Source organism: Gobio gobio (genome assembly GCF_949357685.1).
Source record: "Gobio gobio genome assembly, chromosome: 1".
Lineage (NCBI taxonomy): Eukaryota > Metazoa > Chordata > Actinopteri > Cypriniformes > Gobionidae > Gobio > Gobio gobio.
Window position 1 is genome coordinate 60,406,659 of NC_137097.1, and position 22,807 is coordinate 60,429,465.

The 22,807-nt window shown below is 41.9% G+C and overlaps 1 pseudogene across 1 annotated transcript; it reads right to left on the minus strand.

Moving 5' to 3' along the window:
- Positions 1–5,370: 5,370 nt before the first annotated feature.
- LOC307122746 (putative nuclease HARBI1) lies at positions 5,371–6,529 on the minus strand (annotated as a pseudogene). The gene is made up of 2 exons: positions 6,197–6,529; positions 5,371–6,031 (listed from the first exon to the last, which is right to left on the minus strand). The product of its transcript is annotated as a putative nuclease HARBI1 (transcript).
- Positions 6,530–22,807: the final 16,278 nt, after the last annotated feature.

A 22,807-nucleotide genomic window follows, 5' to 3' on the forward strand; every position in this document is an offset into this window, starting at 1 on the left:
GCTTCCCATGATTTCCCTATCCACTGGACCCGTTACTCTCATTACATCTGGTAACCATTCGGAAACTCTGTCATTTTACATCATGGACTCACCTCTTGCACCCATAGTACTCGGACATCCCTGGTTAACTCAACACAACCCCAAAGTAGACTGGATCCGGAGGTCCATTACGGAGTGGAGCACCAAATGTCATGAGTCCTGTCTTGTCTCTGCCTGTTCGTCTGTTCCGTTGTCTGTGTTACAGGAGAAAGCAGTGGATTTGTCTAACGTGCCCGCGGAGTACCAGGACCTGAAGGAGGTGTTCAGTAAGTCTCGAGCTGCTTCTCTGCCTCCGCATCGTCCCTACGACTGTGCTATAGATTTATTGCCAGGTAAATCTCCGCCTAAAGGCAAGCTTTATTCACTTTCGGTTCCAGAAAGGGAGGTCATGGAGAAATACATTTCTGATTCGCTAGCAACTAGGTTCATTCGCCCTTCCTCTTCTCCAGCGGGGGCGGGGTTCTTTTTTGTGGGGAAGAAGGACGGTTCTCTGCGACCTTGTATTGATTACCGGGGGTTGAACAACATCACGATAAAGAATACTTATCCTTTACCGTTGATGTCTTCAGCTTTCGAGAGGTTGCAGGGAGCGTCAATCTTCACAAAATTGGATTTACGTAATGCTTATCATTTGGTCCGCATCAGGGAGGGGGATGAATGGAAGACTGCTTTTAACACCCCTAGGGGGCACTTTGAATATTTGGTCATGCCCTTCGGGCTGTCCAACTCCCCAGCAGTCTTCCAGGCCCTCGTCAATGACGTGCTGCGAGACATGGTCGACCAGTTCATATATGTTTACCTGGATGACATATTGATTTTTTCTTCGTCTCTCCAGGAACATGTGCAGCACGTTCGACGAGTGCTTCAGAGGTTGCTGGCGAATGGGCTTTTTGTCAAGGCGGAGAAATGCGAGTTCCACGCACAGTCGGTTCCATTTCTGGGATACATCATTTCGTCTGAGGGAGTATGTATGGACCCTGAGAAGGTTAAGGCTGTGGTGGAGTGGCCAATCCCAGATTCTCGCAAGGCCCTGCAGAGGTTTCTGGGATTCGCCAATTTCTACCGACGTTTTATTCGTAACTACAGCCAACTAGCCGCGCCTCTGACTGCCTTGACCTCCCCCAGAACGACGTTCAGGTGGACTGACGCGGCTGAGGCCGCGTTCACCAAACTAAAAGACCGCTTTGTTTCGGCCCCCATTTTGATAGCCCCTGATTCCTCACGTCAGTTCATGGTGGAGGTCGACGCGTCAGAGGTGGGGGTAGGTGCAGTGTTGTCCCAACGTTCTTCCACGGACGAGAAGATACACCCTTGCGCGTTTTTTTCTCATCGCTTGTCACCTGCCGAACGTAACTATGACATTGGTAACAGAGAGTTGTTGGCAGTCAAGTTAGCGTTGGAGGAATGGCGTCACTGGTTAGAAGGGTCGGGGGTACCTTTTATCGTCTGGACCGATCATAAGAATTTGGAATATATTAGGACGGCTAAAAGATTGAACTCCAGGCAGGCTCGGTGGGCACTTTTTTTCGGTCGTTTTGACTTTACTCTCTCGTACCGCCCGGGTTCCAAAAACATCAAACCCGATTCTTTGTCGCGTATTTTTGATCGCTCCGAACGCCTGGTTACTCCCGAGTGCATTTTACCTGAGACCCTATTTGTCTCCACACTCACATGGGAGGTTGAATCGAAGGTCAAGAAGGCCTTAGAAGGGGTAACGCCCCCGGTCGGTTGCCCACCGAATCGATTATTTGTGCCGGAGGGATTACGGTCAGACGTTATTCAGTGGGGGCATTGTTCCAACGTAGCCTGTCATCCAGGAGTGACTCGTACGAAGTTTCTGGTTAAACAACGATTCTGGTGGCCACTTATGGCCCGGGACATTCACAGTTTTGTTTTGGCTTGCTCGGTTTGTGCCATTGGTAAGTCTTCCAATCGACCCCCAGATGGGCTACTCCAACCGCTGCCTGTCCCTTCGAGACCCTGGTCCCATATCGCACTAGATTTTGTTACCGCCCTCCCGCCCTCCCAGGGCAACACGGTAGTTTTAACCGTGGTGGACCGGTTCTCGAAGGCGACTCATTTTATTCCCTTGCCCAAATTACCCTCAGCCAAGGAGACAGCGGTGGCCGTCGTGGATCACGTCTTTCGGTTACATGGCCTCCCGATGGACGTGGTTTCCGACAGAGGACCCCAATTTGTGTCCAAATTTTGGCAAGAATTTTGTAGATTGCTAGGGGCGACTGTTAGTCTTTCCTCAGGGTTTCATCCCCAGAGCAATGGTCAGACCGAGAGAGCCAACCAGGATCTGGAAAGAATGTTGCGGTGTTTGGTTTCCAAGAATCCTTCGTCTTGGAGTCAGCAACTGTCTATGGTGGAGTACGCCCACAATACGTTACCAGTGTCATCTACGGGCCTGTCTCCGTTTGAGTGTAGTGTAGGTTACCAGCCACCTATCTTTCCCAGTCTGGATTCCGAAGTCGCGGTCCCCTCCGCCCACGCCTTCATCCAGAGGTGTCACAACACCTGGACTAGAGCCCGAGAGACTCTACTCCGGGTGGGGTTGCGCACCAAGGCTAAGGCCGATCGCCACCGGTCAAAGCCTCCCGTATACGTCGTTGGTCAAAAAGTGTGGCTTTCTACTAAGAATATTCCTCTCCGTTCCGTCTCTAATAAGCTCGCACCCAAATTCATTGGCCCGTTCGCTGTCACCAAGATCATTAGTCCGGTGACAGTCCGCCTCAACCTTCCTCCAGTGTACAGGAGAATTCACCCCGTGTTTCATGTATCTAAGATTAAGCCTGTGTTTCGATCAGCAATTAACCCGCCGGTTCCGGTTCCTCCCCCGCCGCGTCTCGTAGATGGGGAACCTACGTTTTCGGTAAATCGTATTCTGGACTCTAGGCGGAGGGGACGCGGAGTCCAGTACTTGGTGGACTGGGAAGGTTACGGTCCGGAGGAGAGAAGTTGGGTCCCTACGAGAGACATTCTGGATCACTCCCTTATTGATGATTACAATCGACAGGTAAGGGAGGCTGGGAACGCCAGGAGGCGTTCCTAGGAGAGAGGGTACTGTCACGGTTCAGGAATGCATTGCTTTCTTTTGTGTCTCGTGTCTCTGTTTGTTGTGTTGGTATGTGCTGCGTGGATCCGTGGGCATGGCCGGAGCAATCATGCTCATTCATCTATCATCGGCGCCAGCTGCGAGTCATTATCACTTGCATTTATACTCACCGTTTTCTCCTCTCCTTTGTCAGATCGTTGTCGATGTTGTGTGCTGTCTGGTGTCCTGAGTTCCTTGTTCCTGTTCCGTTTGGATTATCGTGTGGTGTTTGTTCTGGGATTCCTGTTCGTTGTTTCCTGTTCATCGTTTCACGCCGGATTTCACCCACATCACCATCGCGTCACTCTTCACCAGCACAGATACAACCTGTTGATCATCGAGGTCCCTGCGTCACCTGCCAGCGGTGTTGTCTGTCTCCATTTTGTCCTGTCTGACATTAAAAACTGAGTTTATTTGCACCTGCATTTGTTTCCTCTTTCTGTGATCATGACAATTTGTCATTAGCAAAAAAAAAAAAAAAACGAAACTAACTTTCACTGACATTGTAAATAGGTTTGTATAAATGTAAATCTTTAGTACAGGAACATGTTAGATTAAAAACACAAAAAAAGGTCTACAAACCTTTTTCTTCAACATCACTCCAGGGGAAATCTAAGGATCCATTTTTAACTGCAGAGCTGAATACTAAAAAATACATTGACATAACAAAAAAAACAAGTAATCTCACAACAAGCAAAAAAATTTAATAAACTTACCATACCAATTGCTGATAAAGAACCACCAAATGCATCGATTTTAGTGCATTACCGCCACCAACTGTTTGGGGTGCAAACTGATGTTTTTAACCAATCAGGTCTTTTAAAGAAAAACCATTTGGATGGCCACCTGGATGACTCGTTAACTCATTATTGGGGGAAATCTACTAATTAATGAGATCAATAATTAATTTATCACTCTGCATACAAGCTTACGTTATATCCCATAGAACTAAAGTTTTAGGGGCGGTTTCCCGGACCAAGATTAAATTAAGACAGGAGTAGGCCTTAATCTAGAATAGTTAATCATGTTTTAAAAAATGGCTTTCTGAAACACAGATTAAGTACATATTACTAACACCTGGACTATGGAGTCCTCAACTAAAATACACTCAATTAATTTAATACCACCTGTGCAAATCAGGATTAGCTGGATTGAGGTTGCCTATAAAACATGGAATGAACCAAGAAAAGGTTAAAATTGTATGCAACTGAGAAGCAAATGGCAATGGAAGTTGAAAAGAGAGTGCGATCAAAGAACTTTTCTGAACATGAAAAAAGTCTTTCAAAGCAAATAGTTTTGAGACATCCTGTTATCGAAGATAAACTGCACACATCAGCTGTTGAATCAAAGAAAAGGAATGCCTGGACATCTATTTGTAATGAATTTAATGCAAATTAACACACACATCTACAAGAACAATACAACAACTTCAGGTAAGAATCATTAGTTTTATCATGGCTTTTTAAAATCACTGTTGTATTTATAATAGTTATTTAATACAGGTGTTGTGGAAAAAATATAAAAAAAATGAATTAAAAAAAACTGTTGCTGAAGCTCGAAGAGAGAGGTTTAAGGACCTGCAAATAAAGACTGTGATGTGTAGGATGAGTTACTGACAGGAATACTGGAGAATCAGCAACCTTTGGAGAACATACCAGATAATGACCATCTGGACAGTTCAGATGATGGATCACATGCACCTATATTAAGTATTTGAATTTGATTTTGGCTTTTGTTTCTCTCCTCTCAAATTTCTATTTGCTTCTGTCATATGATGTGAAACATTTTCCCATTTAATCTGTATTTATTTTACCATATATGAACTGTTCATGTTTCAAGGAGAAGGTCAAAACAGAACTGAAGAATTAGAAAGCAGCTTACCCTCCACATCCTCAGAAGCAAGGGTGGCAATGTCTGCCAGTACTGGTAACCAGAAGATAAGACTCACAGTTCATGAAAAGTTGGCTAATGATTTTCATGAACATAAATTGAAGTATCTTCAGGAAGAGCATGAAATGAAGATGAAGATACTACAAGTAGAACTGGAGATAAAGATGAAGGAGGGAGAGCTGCAACAGGCTCAAATGTCACAACAGCACATGAATCTGTGAAATAAATATTGTTTTAATAAGAAAGGCTGGACATAACATACCAGACCAAAAAGTTGTACACTTTTAACAAATATTTGGTTTTATTATTACATGCATCAGATCTGAACAGAGGGTTGAAAGTTAAATAATGTAAAAAGATAAAAAAGCATCCCTGTATGCAAGTCCTTCTCTGTGGTTTGTTGTAAATGGTGGCACATCTGGATTGTCATCCTCTTCTATTGGGGCATCGGTGCATCCCTGCTTTTGTAGGTAGTTGTGAAGAACAGCCGTTGCAATGATGACAGTGCAGCATCTACTTGGTTTGAATCTGAATGTTTTCCTAAGGCACTGAAAAGGACTCTTCCAAACATGCGCTCGACTAAACCCCTTGTGCGCATATGGTTGTTCAGCTGTTTTTGGGGTGCAAGTATGGCGTAAAAATCCTTCTGAGCATACCCACTGTCACCAAGCAAAATTCCATTATGATCTCTTCTTTCAAATTGAGTATACAGAGATGAGTTGAGGAAAATTCGGGAATCATGAGTTGCACCTTTCCACTGTGCAACAATGTTTGAAAACTCTAACTGGGGAGTGCATGACCCTTGGACATTTATGGAAAACCAGTTATTTTGGTTCCTGTATTCCTCAGCATCTGGAATAGAGGGACGCTTAATGGGAATATGGGTTCCATCTATACAACCTATGACTCCTGGGAAATTTCCATATTCATAGAATGGTACCTTGTTGTTAGTCTGGGTTCTAGCATCAGGGAAGTTTATGTAATGTGCTTTTAACAGCTTTCCTGTAGCTCAAACAGTAGAGCATGGCGCTAGCAACGCCAAGGTCATGGGTTCGATTCCCAGGGAAAGCAAGAACTGACAAAATGTAAAAATGTGTACCTTGATTGCAATGTAAGTTGCTTTGGATAAAAGCGTCTGCCAAATGCGTAAATGTAAATGTAATTCACAAATGGCCCTGCACACTCTGTGAATGACTTTACACACTGTTGGTTCACTGACACCACAGAAATCCCCAGTTGCTCGATGAAAGGTGGCACATGCCAATCACCTTAAAGTTATGAGCACCTGGAGACAAACTGGAATAGGCTGTCCTCTTTGGGTCACAGATGAAAGCCTGGGTTCTGGAGTGAAATTATCTCCAATGCATTTACTTTATGCATGCGGAAATGATCTCGAAAACTTTTTTCATCAAAACGTTGCAATGGGTCACTTCTGTCTGCAAGAACTTGCCTGGCTGGTGGAAAGCGCTGATCATCATTGACATAGTCCAAGTAATCCATGTGTCTTCCAAATTAAATTAATCTGAAGTTAAACCTGCCTCCTGGTACGTTTAATTTAAGCCTCAATTTAGTCCTGAAGTTGCTCTAGTCTTCCTCCAGGAAATTAGCCCATTAAATTCTGGGCTAGACTAAGTCTTAGACTTTTTAAAACCATGACAGAGAAAGCACATTTCTGTTAATCTGATTTAAATGGCCATTTTAGTCTAGGACTAGGCTTAATCTTGGTCCAGGAAACCACCCCTATGTACGCATATTAAGCCAGGATTAGGCATTGGTTCAATTAGGACATTTAGACATTTATGTTTTAGAAAAAAGACAAACAAAAAAAAATCTTTAGACAAACAATGGCATATTTTAAAATATGTAATGACATTTTATAATATATGTCAGTGCAAGTACCTTTCAGTTAAAACAACGCAAACATGCATTTTAGTCTGGAACTAGGCTTATGCTGTGTTCACACCAAACGCTAATAGAGCGTCAAAATTGCGTCTACCGCGTTTAGAATCCATCCGCGCGTCCATGGCGAATTCAATTCAATTCAAATTTATTTGTATAGCGCTTTTCACAATACACATTGTTTCAAAGCAGCTTTACAGAAAGTGCATTTCATAAATGTACATTGAAAAATGTTAGAAAGAGAATGTTAAAGAAAAATGTTAGAATAAGTTAATCAATCATGTATTAATTTAGGCCATAACAACGCTGGCGTTGAGTCGTCTCTTCACAGGCGTCGAGTCGTCTCATCACGGGTGTTGGGGCATCTGAAGTCTCCATGAGAGGCTAAATGGCTTTTAATAACAAAAATGATAACTATATAAATGGGTTAGTTAACCGTTAGTATAAAACTCATATTACTTTAGGATAATACCATGTTAGAGCAAGCAAACAAAAAAATTAACTCATAATGCTAAACCAACTGCTGATAAAGAACCACCAAAACAGTAATTTTAATCAAACCCATTCTATAACACAAACTGAGCCACTAAGAAAGCCAACCTAACCACACAAACTAAAGTTTCAAACCACCCAGGGGCCTGTTTCAGAAAGGAGGTTAAGTGAAAACTCTGACTATGTTAACCCTGCAATGAGGGCAACTCTGGGTTTCCCGTTTCGGAATGGGAGGTAAATCAAAGCCGAGAAAAGAAGTAAAGCCCGTTTCTGAAAGAGAGATAACGTATACTCGGAGTCAGTTACCATAGTAACTTACTCTGTGAACCTAACCTGGTCAGGAGCAGGTTTTCTTCGGTAAACCCAGAGTTCCCTTTGTAATGACTTGGCCACATAATGTTATTAAATTACATTTAAAATTAGCTCAATAGGGAATTATGGGCATTAATATTTAGTTACCTATGATTAATCACAAAGGGTTAAGATCAAATCATAAATCTCTAAATTACCCAAAAGGGAAATACCCAGCCTAAGTATTTGTACAATATACACTCACCTAAAGGATTATTAGGAACACCTGTTCAATTTCTCATTAATGCAATTATCTAATCAACCAATCACATGGCAGTTGCTTCAATGCATTTAGGGGTGTGTTCCTGGTCAAGAAAATCTCCTGAACTCCAAACTGAATGTCAGAATGGGAAAGAAAGGTGATTTAAGCAATTTTGAGCATGGCATGGTTGTTGGTGCCAGACGGGCTGGTCTGAGTATTTCACAATCTGCTCAGTTACTGGGATTTTCACACACAACCATTTCTAGGGTTTACAAAGAATGGTGTAAAAAGGGAAAAACATCCAGTATGTGGCAGTCCTGTGGGCGAAAATGCTTTGTTGGTGCTAGAGGTCAGAGGAGAATGGGCTGACTGATTCAAGCTGATAGAAGAGCAACTTTGACTGAAATAACCACTCGTTACAACCGAGGTATGCAGCAAAGCATTTGTGAAGCCACAACACGCACAACCTTGAGGCGGATGGGCTACAACAGCAGAAGACCCCACCGGGTTCCACTCATCTCCACTACAAATAGAAAAAAAGAGGCTACAATTTGCACGAGCTCACCGAAATTGGACAGTTGAAGACTGGAAAAATGTTACCTGGGGCCTCATTTATAAAACTTTGCGTAGGATTTGCGTCAGAAGTGGCGTGCGGATGAAACATAGGACGTGCGTACGCACAGAAATATTCGGATTTATAAAACCGTGCGCACGCACATCCTACGCAGTTTTCCCTTAATAAATCACAATCAATTCTAAATGTAGCGCAGCTTTTGCGGCTTCATGTCACGCCCATAGTTGCCCATAAATAGTCTGTGAAGCGCCCACAAGTTAATATTCATAATTTGCGAAATCATGGCAAACACAGAGAGGAAATAAAAAAAAACGTAACTTCACTCAATGTGAAGTAGAAATTATTGTTGGCGAGGTTGAAAAGAGGAGAACATTTTTGTTCGGAGGGCACAGTGTGGGCATTAGGCCTACTGATGCCAAAAAGGAACTTGAGGGGCAAAAGGTTGCAGACGCCGTAAATGCTGAAGCCTCACAACCTCGGACCATGGCCGAAATAAAAAAGAAATGGTCGGACATCAAAGTCGAGACAAAAAAGTGTCTAGCGCTCCATCAGAGTGAGTCTCCACGGGTGGAGGAGAGGAAACACCGGAGCGGAGCCTCTTGATGAGAGACTGGGCAATTATTGGGGAATCCCTATTAATCCCTATCCCTATCATATTAATCCCTATCCCTATCATCTACGTGGAAATGGGAAATAGTTCAGTGCAAATGTAATGTCTTGCAGTTTTCTGAATGGTTGAGACATACGTCATATGTTATTTTATCAAAAATAAAACAAACTAAAGGCATTTGCATGAATACCATGATTCCGTAGCTGATGAATATTTTTTACTATGAAAACAACTTTCCCCAGTGGACAATTAATAAATCTATCTATCTATTTATCTATATATCTCCCTAATTATCTATCTGTCTATCTAATTCCATCTATATCTGCTCCGCCAGACGGACACATTGACGAGAATATGTTTTGTAGGCTACATTATTTCGTTCTGTTTACCATATTATTTATGAGGATGAATTGCATAACATGCCAATATTATTGCAGAACATATTTCACTTTTCTTTTTGCAAATATGTGTTAATTTGCATTTCTGTTGTAATTTTCGTTTGTTTTACATTGCAGATCGATCAAACGGGTGTTCATGTAGGCTGTTAATTGTAAGACTTGCTTTGTGAAGTCTTCATGTTATTTATGAGAGGCAGTATAGACATTTCTTTTACACAACGTTCTACAGTTTCACACACTTTCACGTGTTTCTTCCATCTGCCGACGGTGTCGCCATTTCTCATTTCACCTGTTTTTGTGCGTACGCTTGGGTCAGAGCTTGCGTGAAGGACCGCACATTTTCCCGTCAAGTTTGCTTTTTATAAATACCAATTATTGTGTATAGAGCGGCGTACGCCTTCATTTGTGCGTACGCAACGTTTATAAATGAGGCCCCATGTCTGATGAGTCTCGATTTCTGTTGAGACATTCAGATGGCAGAGTCAGAATTTGACGTAAACAGAATGACAACATGGATCCATCATGCCTTGTTACCACTGTGGAGGCTGGTGGTGGTGAAATGGTGTGGGGGATGTTTTATTGGCACACTTCAGGCCCCTTAGTGCCAATTGGGCATCGTTTAAATGCCATGGCCAACCTGAGCATTGTTTCTGACCATGTCCATCCCTTTCTGACCACCATGTACCCATCCTCTGATGGCAACTTCCAGCAGGATAATGCACCATGTCACCAAAGCTCGAATCATTTAAAATTGGTTTCTTGAACATGACAATGAGTTCACTGTACTAAAATGGCCCCCACAGTCACCAGATCTCAACCCAATAGAGTATCTTTGGGATGTGGTGGAACGGGAGCTTCGTGCCCTGGATGTGCATCCCACAAATCTCCATCAACTACAAGATGCTATCCTATCAATATGGGCCAACATTTCTAAAGAATGCTTTCAGCATCTTGTTGAATCAATGCCACTTAGAATTAAGGCAGTTCTGAAGGCGAAAGGGGGTCAAACACAGTATTAGTATGGTGTTCCTAATAATCCTTTAGGTCAGTGTATATACACATTTAACAACAATGGATTGCAATTAACTACAAATATATAGCAGGAGGCTACAGAATAACTTTAAATAATTAATTCAAATCGTGTCTGTTCATCTAACGAACCAACACAATCTTTATCAGCTCTCACAAAGTCTTATTCTTTCTTATCAAATCTTCAGAAAGATTATCCTTCTGCCAGAGTTAGAGGTCTGGGCTGATTAGGATCTGATTGAAGCACTAACAGGACCATCATCTGCTCTACCTTGACTGGGTCATAAAGCCGACAGTGGTGCAATCTATCTCAGACTTGTTGGAGCCATTGGAGCAGGGACCTTAATATATATGCAGAGCTAAGCAAGAGAAGATGAGGAGCATCTCTGATGTTCCTCAAAACGACTCATCCTTTTGGTCCTATCCAGGCAGACCCCCAGATGTTACACCTTTCAGTCAGTCACGTAAGACGTACGTCAGAACTGACCGACGAATTGGGGATCGCTTTCAGAGACCAATCTACTTTGAGTGTAACGAAACGAGCCAATAAACATTGGCATGCGGTTCATGCATCCCACGCTCCTCCCCGCAGCGCGGGTATAAATAAGGAAGTGGAAGCACCGCATCTTTGCTTTCTGCTTCGGAGCTGAACGATTGCTGTTCCTGGATTCGTTTCTACGAAGAGCTTCTCAAAAACGAGTCTGCCTTTTGGAGAGGACGCTCTGGTCTGGTGCGAGTGTGACGGCGCAATACAGCAGTGGTCACAATCTCCTCTGGGTGTGGAGAGTTGCGCCTTCAATGAGATTGAGTGCTCACAACAGGCTTGCACTATCAGAGTGGTCACGATCTCGTCTGGGTGCGGAGAGTTGCGTCTTCAATGAGATTGAGTGCTCACAACAGGCTTGCACTATTAGAACGGTTGTGAGCTGTGGCCATCTCCCCAGTGTGCTTCAACACTTAAAAGAGCAATTTTCCTTTCTAAAAGTGCATTCACCGTTTGACCCTGCATCTTTTTCAAGATGTCATTCAAACTGTGTGTTTCTGAATGTGGTTACTATCTGTCCCCGGTTGACGGTCCCGATCGCTGTCTCTCGTGTCTGGGCGTTCGGCATTCTGAGGCAGCGTTTGTTGATGGTTCATGTTCCCACTGCGGGAACATAACCATCACGGTGCTTAGGTCAAGACTTGTTTACGTCAAACGGGGTGGAGTCCCTTCGCCTATACCCTGATATAGTGGACCTCCTGCAAAGCAGAGAGCTTCTATTTCGGTTGATAGCCTTGGTGGTGACCTGAGGATCACAGTGAGGGCTTCCCCAACGAGCCAGCCTCCTCGGGCCCCTCAATCCTCCGCACTTGTGATGGTGGAGCTTCCGAGAGAGCGCGCTGGTCCTTCCTACGGGTCCTTCGTAGCATTGCCCGAATCTGATCCAGAGAGCTCACAGCTATGCTTTCCCAGGCCGCCGCAAGTGTCGGGCTCGAGTGAAACCCTCCACCTTGTCCCAAACCTTTGCGGTTCGCTGAATGGTTTCTCGGGGCGGCCCGTGCTGGTTCTCAGTGCCCCACCCTGGTTCCATTCTTCCCGGAAGTGCATCAGGAGATCACTAAATCGTGGACGGCACCTTATTCTGCCCGAAGCCAGTCTGGTGGTGCCTCCGCCCTCACTACCTTCGATGGTGGTGTGGCTAAGGGGTATATGGAGATCCCCCCCCAGTGGAGTGGCTACCTCTTGACGGGGTAATTCGTGTCTTCCCTCCCGGACGTGTAAGTTCTAGTCTTCTCTGACGGACAAGGCTTACACAGCCTGTGGAGAAGGGCGATGTCCACACTCGTGGTCCCGGAACGCCACCATGGGTTAAACCTGGCTTCTTTGGCGATGAAAACTTCCCCACCAAGTCCAGCGGCAAGCATAAGGGCAAGCGGCCCTGAGACACAACACAGAAGTCAGATAAATCCCAAGATATAGAGACTCTTTCACCTAGATATTATCGCATAGAGACCATGTCTGTTCCCCGAATTAGTAAATACAAAAAAAATCATACTTTAGACTTAATATTGTCACATGTAATTTGGAAATTCTGCAGCAGAGCGATGACATCTCAGATCATTATCAAGTATCATGTTCACTTAATTTAGCAAAGACTGCAAAGCCGTCCCCTTGTTTCAAATATGGCAGGACTGTCACCACTGCCACTAAAGATTGCTTTGTAAATAATCTTCCTCATCAGTTCCATCTCCTCAGCATCCCAGATAGCCAAGAGTAACTCGATGATGCAACAGAAAATATTGACTCTCTTTTCAGCACTTTTGCTCCTCTGCACTTAAATAGGATTAAAGAAAATAGGCCAACTCCGTGGTACAACGAGCACACCCTTAAAACAGCAGCCAGAAAATGAAGCGAACCAACAGAACTGGAGTTTTTTTGCATTTCATGGAAAGAGAGCATGATTCCATACAGAAAGGAAGTAAAGTTTTTTCTCGACTCTCTTAGAAGAAAACTATTTTATTTTTATTTGAAGGTATTTATTTGATACAGTGGCTAAATTAGCAAGAAATAAAGCTTCAACTTCTGCAACTTTTGCAAACAGCACAGCAGTAATGACTTTATGAACTTTTTTACGTGCAAAATTATAACTATGCAACCATCTACTACAGTACCATCTACTACAATGCATTATATCAGCATTATGTTTACCTCATAAGCGAATGAGAGGCTGTATTCACGTATTTCTGCTCATTTCCATGTGGAATAAAATTACATCCTTTATTTTGAGATAAAATACAAGACAGAAAACCATTTTAAAGGGTAAGCTTTGTATTTAAACTGGGTCATTTATGCAGTAGAAATGTGAAATTATTTTTGAATGTGGTGCCTTCTAGACTGAGAAAAGACAGAAAATGTATTTTTGTCTCATGTGGATGAAAGACAACAACTCCCAGAACGCACTTGCTTCGGTGGCCTATGAGGCCACTCCATACACCGTTGTTTTGATCTTCATAGTAATACAATCATTTCGTTCAGTTAGAGAATAATTCCATAGATTGCATATGGAAGCTAAACTATCAGAGGAATTCATTGAAAAGTTGAAACACTCATTTTACCCTGCACCGCGCTCCGTTATGGAATGTCCGTGCGGCTGTCTGTGTCTTACATTCTGTGGGTGAGATCTCTCCCCTATGGGCGGGTTGATAACATGGGGAATCTAGTTCCATCTAGTGGCTGTAGTCTTTAGCCTCTGGCCAAAAAATCCTCCGATGACGCAAAATGACGATATTTACGTCATCGGAGGATTTTTTCCAGAAATAAAACGCATAATTCTCTCGTCTCAAGGGGATATGAGGGGGGAAAGTACCATAATTCAAATATACTACCGGGTTTCTACTGATACAACGCCTAATGCTAAATCTCTGAAGTTACCCTTTAACTATAATGTGGGTCTAATTTTAAACAGATTTAAATAATTAAATAATAATTAGGATATTATTTTCCTATTATTAAATTAAATATGCATTTTTTTATTACGACATTTGGAAAAACTTTCATTATATTGAAGTGGAAAATAAAACAGAATGTGTTGTGGAAAAAGATGGGGAGAAATGTGGCCACAAAATCACAGGAAAAAACACCACGAACCTTAAGAGACATCTCAATGTTTTTATTTATTTTATTTAAATGTATGTGTGTGTACTTCTAACATGTTTTATTGGTAAAATAAATTTACCATAAATGTATTAATTTATTTAATACAATGTATTTATTTAAATAAATTTTGGGTTTGGCAAAAATAAGATTTTTGTTTTATACTACTAGGTGCTTATTCTATACTGAATGGGTTAAATAGAATTGCATTACTAAAAAGAGACTAAAATACAACTTTCATTGGCTAAAACTAGACTAAAATGTCATCAGTTTTCGTCGACTAAAACTAGACGAAAATAGTAATGGATAATTCTGACTAAAATAAGACTAAAATGCTTAGACTTTTAGTCGACTAAAACTTGACTAGACTAAAAAGAGTATGAACGTGACTAAAACTTAATAAAAACTAAAATGACAGCTTGACACAAAGACTAGACTAAAGCTAAAATTAAAACAGGCCGCCAAAAACAACACTAGTTGCAGCCATGTTCTTTTTTTCCAGTGGGATACCATGACAATTAATTTTATTTCAATAATTTACTGTTCTGCCAGTTCTCACCTCTGATATTACAGTGATTAAGAATTAAACTTATATTGACTCTGAAGTATGCAGATGTCTTTTTGTCAGGTGCTGTTGCCATGGTGAATCATAATTTCGGAGATCCATCAATCATGGCTTTTCATAGTCGTAGTGCACGTGCTTCACTCAGAGTCAGACTACTCAGAGTTGACTGAACTCAATTCAGCTGTTCTGAAACTGAAAACTAAATTTTTACCCCTCGTTTTCACAGACAAAAGCCCTATTCGCACAAGATTAGAATTACCTGGGGCCTGTTTCAACAAGGAGGTTCAACCAACTCTTGAACTTTAAGTTGACTTACCCTGAGATGGGTTTTTGGTTTCACAAAACCAGAGAAATATGTGTTAATGTATTTTAAAACAATCTAATTAAATATTGGGCACAAAACATTCAGTCAATAAGAAAAGAAAACATGTACACACACACACACACACACACACACACGCACACACACACACCTGCTCTGGATCAGGCTATTTTTCCAGCATATGTTGCAGGAGTGACTGAGCTTGAGCTATGTTAATATATGACACTAGCTTTATGAAACCAATTCATTTGACAATGAGTCAGACTAACTGAAATAAGCCTGCCTTATTTGGTAAACTTGTTTTATGAAAAAAGCCTCTGGCAAAAAATTGAACCTTTCATTGAAGTAAAATAACTGTAAGTTGGGGGAAATCACAATATGAAATCAATGTTTTTCTCCAAAACACGTTGGCCATAATTATTGGCACCCTTTTATTAAATACTTTTTGCAGCCTCCGTTTGCAAAGATAACAGCTTTGAGTCTTGTTCTATAATGCCTGAAGAGTTTGGAGAACATCTGACAAGAGATCAGAGACCACAGAATCTCTCCAGATCCTTCAGATTTCCAGCTCCATGTTGGTGCTTTTTCTCTTCAGTTCAGCCCACTCATTTTCTAGCTTTCAGGTCAGAAAACTGGGACGGCCATGGCAGAAGCTTAATTTTGTGGTCAGTGACACATTTTTGTGTTGATTTTGATGTTTGTTTTGGATCATTATCCTGATGGAAGATCCAACCACGGCCCATTATATATATATCCATGATGCCATGTATCTGAACAAGATGTCCAGGACCTCCAGCAAAAAAAAAATTGGCCCACAACATTAAAGATCCAGCTGTATTTTTAATCGTGGGCATGGGGTACTTTTTATCCCTATTAGCACTGAACCCATCTGGTGGGTTTGCTGACAAAAAAAAATGTGTTTCATCTGACATCAAACACCAGTCCAGGATGAGTGAGGATGATTTTTCTTGAAACCCTCCCAAACAACATGTGGTGACATAGGGGTTGTTTATTTATTTTTTTCTGACCCCAAGACTCAACTAGTCTCTGCAATTCTCCAGCTGTGATCCTTGGAGAGTCTTTGGCCACTCAAACTCTCCTCCTCACCATGCATTAGGATGATTCACGTCCTCTTCCACGTCCTCTTTAGTTGATTGGAACTTCTTAATTATTGTCCTGATGGTGGAAATGGTAAAAAAAAAAAAAAAAAATTGTAGGGGTGCCAATAATTTTGGCCAACGTGTTTTGGAGGAAAGCCTTTATTTCATAATGTTATTCAATAATTCTGTGCCAATAATTCTGACCACAACTGTAAGTACCTTTTTATAAAAGTGCCTTAGAAAAAAAAAACATTATGCACCTTAAAACAAAACAATAGCGCTGACATATATCAGTGCAAGTTGTTTTCAGTTAAAACAGCACAAACAACTCAAACCATCTGGGGTCTGAGGTGTTTTCTGGACCCTGAAGGTATTATGACACGCCCTGACATTTGTGCTTATGTATTATAGGCCGTGGCTATAGCCTGGACAATCCAGTTACTGATTGTCTGAGTAGAAGCGGGCAGCCCTTTCTTGGGTGAGCCAAAGCACACCAACAACTGGTCTGACTTTCTCCACTGTGAAGACTTCTCCAAATAGATTTTCAATGCTCTGACTGGGCAGAGCAGATAAAGTCTCCCTTCTTCCGTCAACACATGTGGTAGAGGATGAAAGGCCTGAAGAACCACTGACCGTGCCACACTGGATGGCACCTTAGGCACGTAGCCAGGTCTAGGATGAAGGCTAACCTTAACTCAGCCGGGGGCAAACTCCAGGCTAGTCGGCAAGATAGCAAAGGCCGACTCAAGCGGTTTCGAAGGGAGCCATAAACAGCCATTCGGGAACCACTGTCAGATCCCAGGTTGAGACTCAAGAACAAGTCGCAGGCCTCATCCTCCGAGTACCGCGGAGGAAATGTACAACCAAATGGTGCTTCCCCAGAGGCCCATCTCTTAAAGGAGCTTGGAAAGCCGTAATGGCAGCCACGTTCACCTTAAGTCTGGACGGGGTAAGCCCAGCAGAGAAGCGATCTTGGAGGAACTCCAGCACTGAAGCCACCAGGCAGTTAACTGGGTCCAACTCATGCTCTCTACCCCAAGTGGAAAACACATTCCACTTTAGGCTGTACAACCTCCTAGTGAAAGGAGCCTTGAGCTAAATATGGTCTCGACTACACCTGTCGATAGGCCAGCCTCTAGGTACCGGGCCCCCTCAAGGGCCAGACCCAGAGCTTCCACAACTGGGGCTGGGGGTGAAATATTGTGCCCCTCACCTGAAACAGCAGGTCCCTCAGAGGGATCTGCCATGGAGGGCCTACTAGCAGTGCCATGATGTCTGAAAACCATACTCGGGCCGGCCAATAGGGGGCTACTAGAAGTAGACTGATCCCTTCTCAGCGGACCCTCTCCAAGACTCCCAGGAGCAGAGCGATCGGGGAAATGCATACAGACACAGCCTCGGCCACGTCTGCACCATGGCATCCAACCCCAGCGGGGCTGAATGAGTGAGAAAAAACCAAAGTTGGCAGAGGTACGTCTCTCGAAATGTGATTAGATCCACTTCCACTGGGCCGAACCTCTTGCATATGGCCTTCACCACCTCTGGGTAAAGTCTCCTCGTTCCCTATTCAGAGAAAATGGGTTACGCAGATAACCCGAGACATTTAACTAGATATGGATGATTAGCTTTGAGGTCAACTGTATGCCAGTGTACTCCTAAAACTGATAAACCGTTTACTTCATGTAAGAAAACTGTGCTTATCAAGCACCTCATGTGGTCTTTATCCAAAACAACAGAAGAACAAATGAGAAAAGGCATTAAAGATCTTCCTGAAAGTCTGATTACAACATGCTTGAATTTAAGATATCTGGAGGTCTGGCACTAACAAGCATCCAAGCAGCTGTCACTGTCTTTCTGTGCAGTTATCACAGCTTTTCACTGATCTAGGTCAAGGCTGCTGGCAGAACTACAGGAGAAATTGAGCCAAATTTTGCATTTAAACAGAAAGATTCTGATGACGAGGCCTAGTTTGTTTCATGTGCCAGACGTTTTCTAATTTTGTCAATTTGTGAAATGCCAGTGCGTCCATGCTAATGAAAAGCAAAGCATCAAAGATGTTGTATGTGTGAACTGCTTGGCATCACAATGTACACATTAAATCTCTTTTGTATTGAGATTAGTTTAATCATTAACTTCTGTTCATTTTAATTAGATTCCTCCATTCCTTTACATTTCACTTTTTTGCAGTTTAATTCAATTAACTCAATCTTTTCAAATGCTAGCTTTTAATTTGAATGCTGTTCTTTGCTTTTGCCAACTCGAATGTGTCATTTCCTCCATCAAAAGAGCTGTGAGAGGACAAACTGTAAGAAGTGATGATTTAATATATATATAAATGGAAGATGGAAGTAATCTGACATTAACAAAAATGTTACGTACAGGAGCTGCCCAAGGTCAGTCTCACAAATGTGTTTTAGCAATTTTAAAATGTCATTCTAACAGCACCCATCACCCTTCAGTCCTTCATTCTGCACGTTCATCTTAGTGTTCTAGCGTCCTGTCAAACCTTCTGGAGTGTGGGCCACATTTCCCCTCCCAAACATCTGGGCTTGCCCTGGGCTCTTTCTCTTCCACTTTCCCTCAGTTCTTCTATTCCTCCAGAAAGCTCCAGTCTGTCTAGATTAAAGACGGTGTGAAATTGATGCTTGGATGCTTTCAAAGGGCTTCTGCTTTATCTTATTTTCTGTAAAGCCTCAAACCTCACTTTGCACCCTTATCAGTACTTCCCTGAGTTATCTTTGATAGCACTACCATATTTATTTATTTTTTGTCCTAAAATAAAATATCCAGTATATCTCTAGATTTTGAGATTGTCATCTCTTACAGACGTTCTGACTACAGCTAATAACTGTTTTAATATGTATATACTGTTTTCTAATTTGCCCAAATTGTTCAGAACTTTTTTTTAATAGTCTTTTAAAATTAATTTTATTTTGCATGCACTCCCCTATAAAATCAAGCAAATCATATTAGAATGTTTATTTTTAGCTATACAATCATCTGGTGAAAAATTATTTATATATCTTTATATGTCATATATCTCACAATATATGAGAAACTAGGACAAAGGAACATGTGACAGAATCAAAACAGGGGGTATACCAGAAAGCAGGTTATGTGACTTACCTGGGTATGTTTAAGAGTAAGTAAGTGGATAACCTCAACTTTCAGTTCCAAAAACAGAGGTAACTTTCAGGGTATGTAAGTAGCCATAGTAACTCACTCTGAACATAACCTGCTCCGGAGCAGCTTATGTTCCAGGGTTAGTTTGCTTAAGAGGTATTCAGATGCGTGTTATATGATTAATATAGTTATATTAATATAAATAAATGTGTTATATAGTTAGTTATATAGGCTAATATAAAATATTATATATAAATTCTAAAGCACTATTATAACAAGGTAATGTTTAAAGGTTCTCTACAAGGTTTAAAGGTTATTCAATTCAAATATATTTAATATTTATTTTACTGTCATCTCACACATGGATCTGATGCCAAAAAAACTCCTAAATCAGCTGCTTTGACTGCATAAACCTACGATTACTAAACACAACAACGTACAGATGACAAATCAAACTTTACCTTCCCAAGTGTATGTGGAAACAGCGCGACTGTACTGTGTGTCTGTCCATGAATGTAGCATGCGATCAGTGATCAAGATTGCACACATACATGGTTTGTTCTTTGTGCATCAATAAATGACTCTCACGCACTTACTGTAAAACACCAAAATTGCGCTCTTCAGAAACAATCACAGAATACGCGTTAACGGTGCAGCCCTACTATTAAGACATGTAATATGTGTTTCATTCATACTGGAAGCTGGACGGCGCCCTCGCACAGAAAGTCCCAATATGCCTCACAGAGTTTATCTGATGACGTTCCAGGAAATCCCTAATATGAACAAAGGCATCCAGCTACGTAAGAGCTATTGTTGTGACTGAATAAAACGAAGATAGAAACGCTTTGACTTATTAAATATGAAGAAAATAAACACACGACTGCAACAATTCTGTGATAAGAAGCCATAAGACATTCTGTTATGTAGGATTATCTACTGAACAGGCATCGATTCACAGACACATCAGACTTCAAGGACTTCTTGACCCCCTTCCTCAATTTTCTGATTAGTGAGTCACAAACTCAGCCGGGGGCCAATTGGTCAGAAAATGGTCTACATACACATCCGAGCGTCCATTTGCCCGGCTTATCTCAAACCCAGTTCACAAGGATACGTTAAACAACAGACAGACATTCCTTTGTTCCACAAACAATGTTTACTTGTGATCCAACCCAGGAAGGACCAGACTTGTAGTCAGCAGAATGTATGATCCCTGCCTAAGGTAAAGAGATTACCAGGACCCAATAGAGTGCTAAACGTTTCCTAAATGGGCCATTAGCAAGCATTCAGGAGATCCCAAAGACATGGGCAGTAACAACCTCCTTTCTTGACCACACATCCCAAATACCCTTTGTAACCAAACACAAAGACTTCTATGTAACAAACACGAGGACTCAAACTGAACTCTGAATCCATAGCATGAACTAATCCAAAATCGGGATTTGGATCAATTATACGTATTATGAACAATTAAGTTTTTCCAGGGTCAAACAATAAATATATATTTAAGTACCGGGGAAATCACTAAGAAATCTCCTGATAACGTGTATCAATGTATTATGTATGTCTTATAGGATCTGTGGAGTGTCTGTATAACTAGACAAGTTACCACATCATAATCCTCATTATCATGCCTTCCATATATGGGAAGTATGCGGTATTTGATATGTACAAGACGGATAAATGATAACCCACATTTTGGTGCAGAGTAAAGTTCTGTATGATATACCATATTTGCAATATGAAAATTATGTGTTTGAAATGTTTGCCAGAAGTCAGGGAATCTGCTCGCACTTATCATTAGGCAAAACGCTAATGATATGCGAGACCGGGGTGGGAGACCCTCCCACAACAATATCTGATTAGCTGGAACACCTCCAGGGACGGACCAAATGGACCTGTTAAGACAGGAAATTTAACAGTTGACTTTGCTTTTTGCTTGAGGCTTCTAGCTTCGTGCGTTTTGCCTTTGTTTGCAGTGACCTCGCTACAGCTGTCTCGTGCTGGTTATCTTCTTGCCTGCACGGCACGTTCACTAGCACTAAGAGCCACCAAAAGCTCTTTCCGAACTCAACAACCCTTTCGAAACTCGCAGACGAATTTCCTAGAGTAAGCGCATCCAGAAGCGGCATACTGAGACGCAGAGAAAGCCTGTTGTGTAGCAACAACAAAGCCTTACTCAACGCAACCAGGAACCGGAGACAAGCTCCTCCTGGCGAAGCCACCCTCGACAACCAGGGCTGTCCAGTCCCACAAACGCAACGACCGCCTGCCAGCCAATTAGCGTCGCAGCCCCTTCATCATGAAAAGAGCCCGCGCTTCAAAGAGCAGTCAGAAACTTAGGTACAACTTTCCATTTCTGGCCGAGCTGGTGAAAATTGTGTCGAGCAGACAAACTAAGGTTGAGTTACTTGATTTTATGAGGTCGCGGTTTAAGAAATAGCTGCTAAAGCTAGAAGGTTGGGACTCAACTCCTAAAACAAATATCACCCTTTTCCTGCAAACTGTATGAATGAGTATGTGTGTGTGTGTGGTTTCATTAGATTAGATTATATGTCTTAGAATAGCTCAATAAAGCCTTGTATTAATTTTTCATCTAAACGTGTGTCTTGTGCTTCATGCTCATAAGTTGTTGCATTAAACTGTCGATCGTGTTAACGTTACCGTGCATGAACATAATATTAATGATATTATTACCTTTGGCCGGGGAGTAATATTCGGACCAGAATTGATAAGATAACTCTAATATCGACATACCACTGGACGAATAGTTGATTAGGTGTTAAATATTAATCCTGAATTATTCATATAGGTGATTTGGTTCTTTTAATTGTGAATCAATTCCCCAAAAGAGTTATTTGATCCGAATTATCCCAACAGTTATTAGAAGCCATTTCAGATCCCAAATGGAAGTTGTAAGGTCCGCTCAATCGTCCCAACAATGGTTTCCGATAAGTGGGTGAAGGTTTCTGCGCATTTGGTCTTTTCAGTTGGGCAGTAATTTAATTCCAATTTACTTTTATCTGACTCCATTTTATCATGACCTCAAATTTAGGTTAGAAGGCCGATTGGTTATTTGGTCATTTGTGTAATAATTTAACTACATGTTTGATTATTCTATTTAACTCTTTACTTTACTTAACTTATTCAGTTCTCAGAGTCACACAGGGTCTTGGTCACTAGACAGAGGTAATTGACTATACTGTTTTCATGCTTGCTTTCTCTAAAATAATTGTATTTAGTCCCCATAGATCTGTATACACTTGAATTAAACTAACATTATCTCTAGGAGCCCTCTCTGGGCTCTGGACAGGAGCCGTCCCTGGACTCATGACGTGGACTGGAGACGTTGCTGGACTCTGGACATAGACGGGCTGTGGCAGGGTGGATGTGGCATGAACAAATCCTGACATAATGGTTGGGGTGTGGAAACATTCTTACATGGAGGTTGCTGACCCGGCAGGCATGACGTGAAC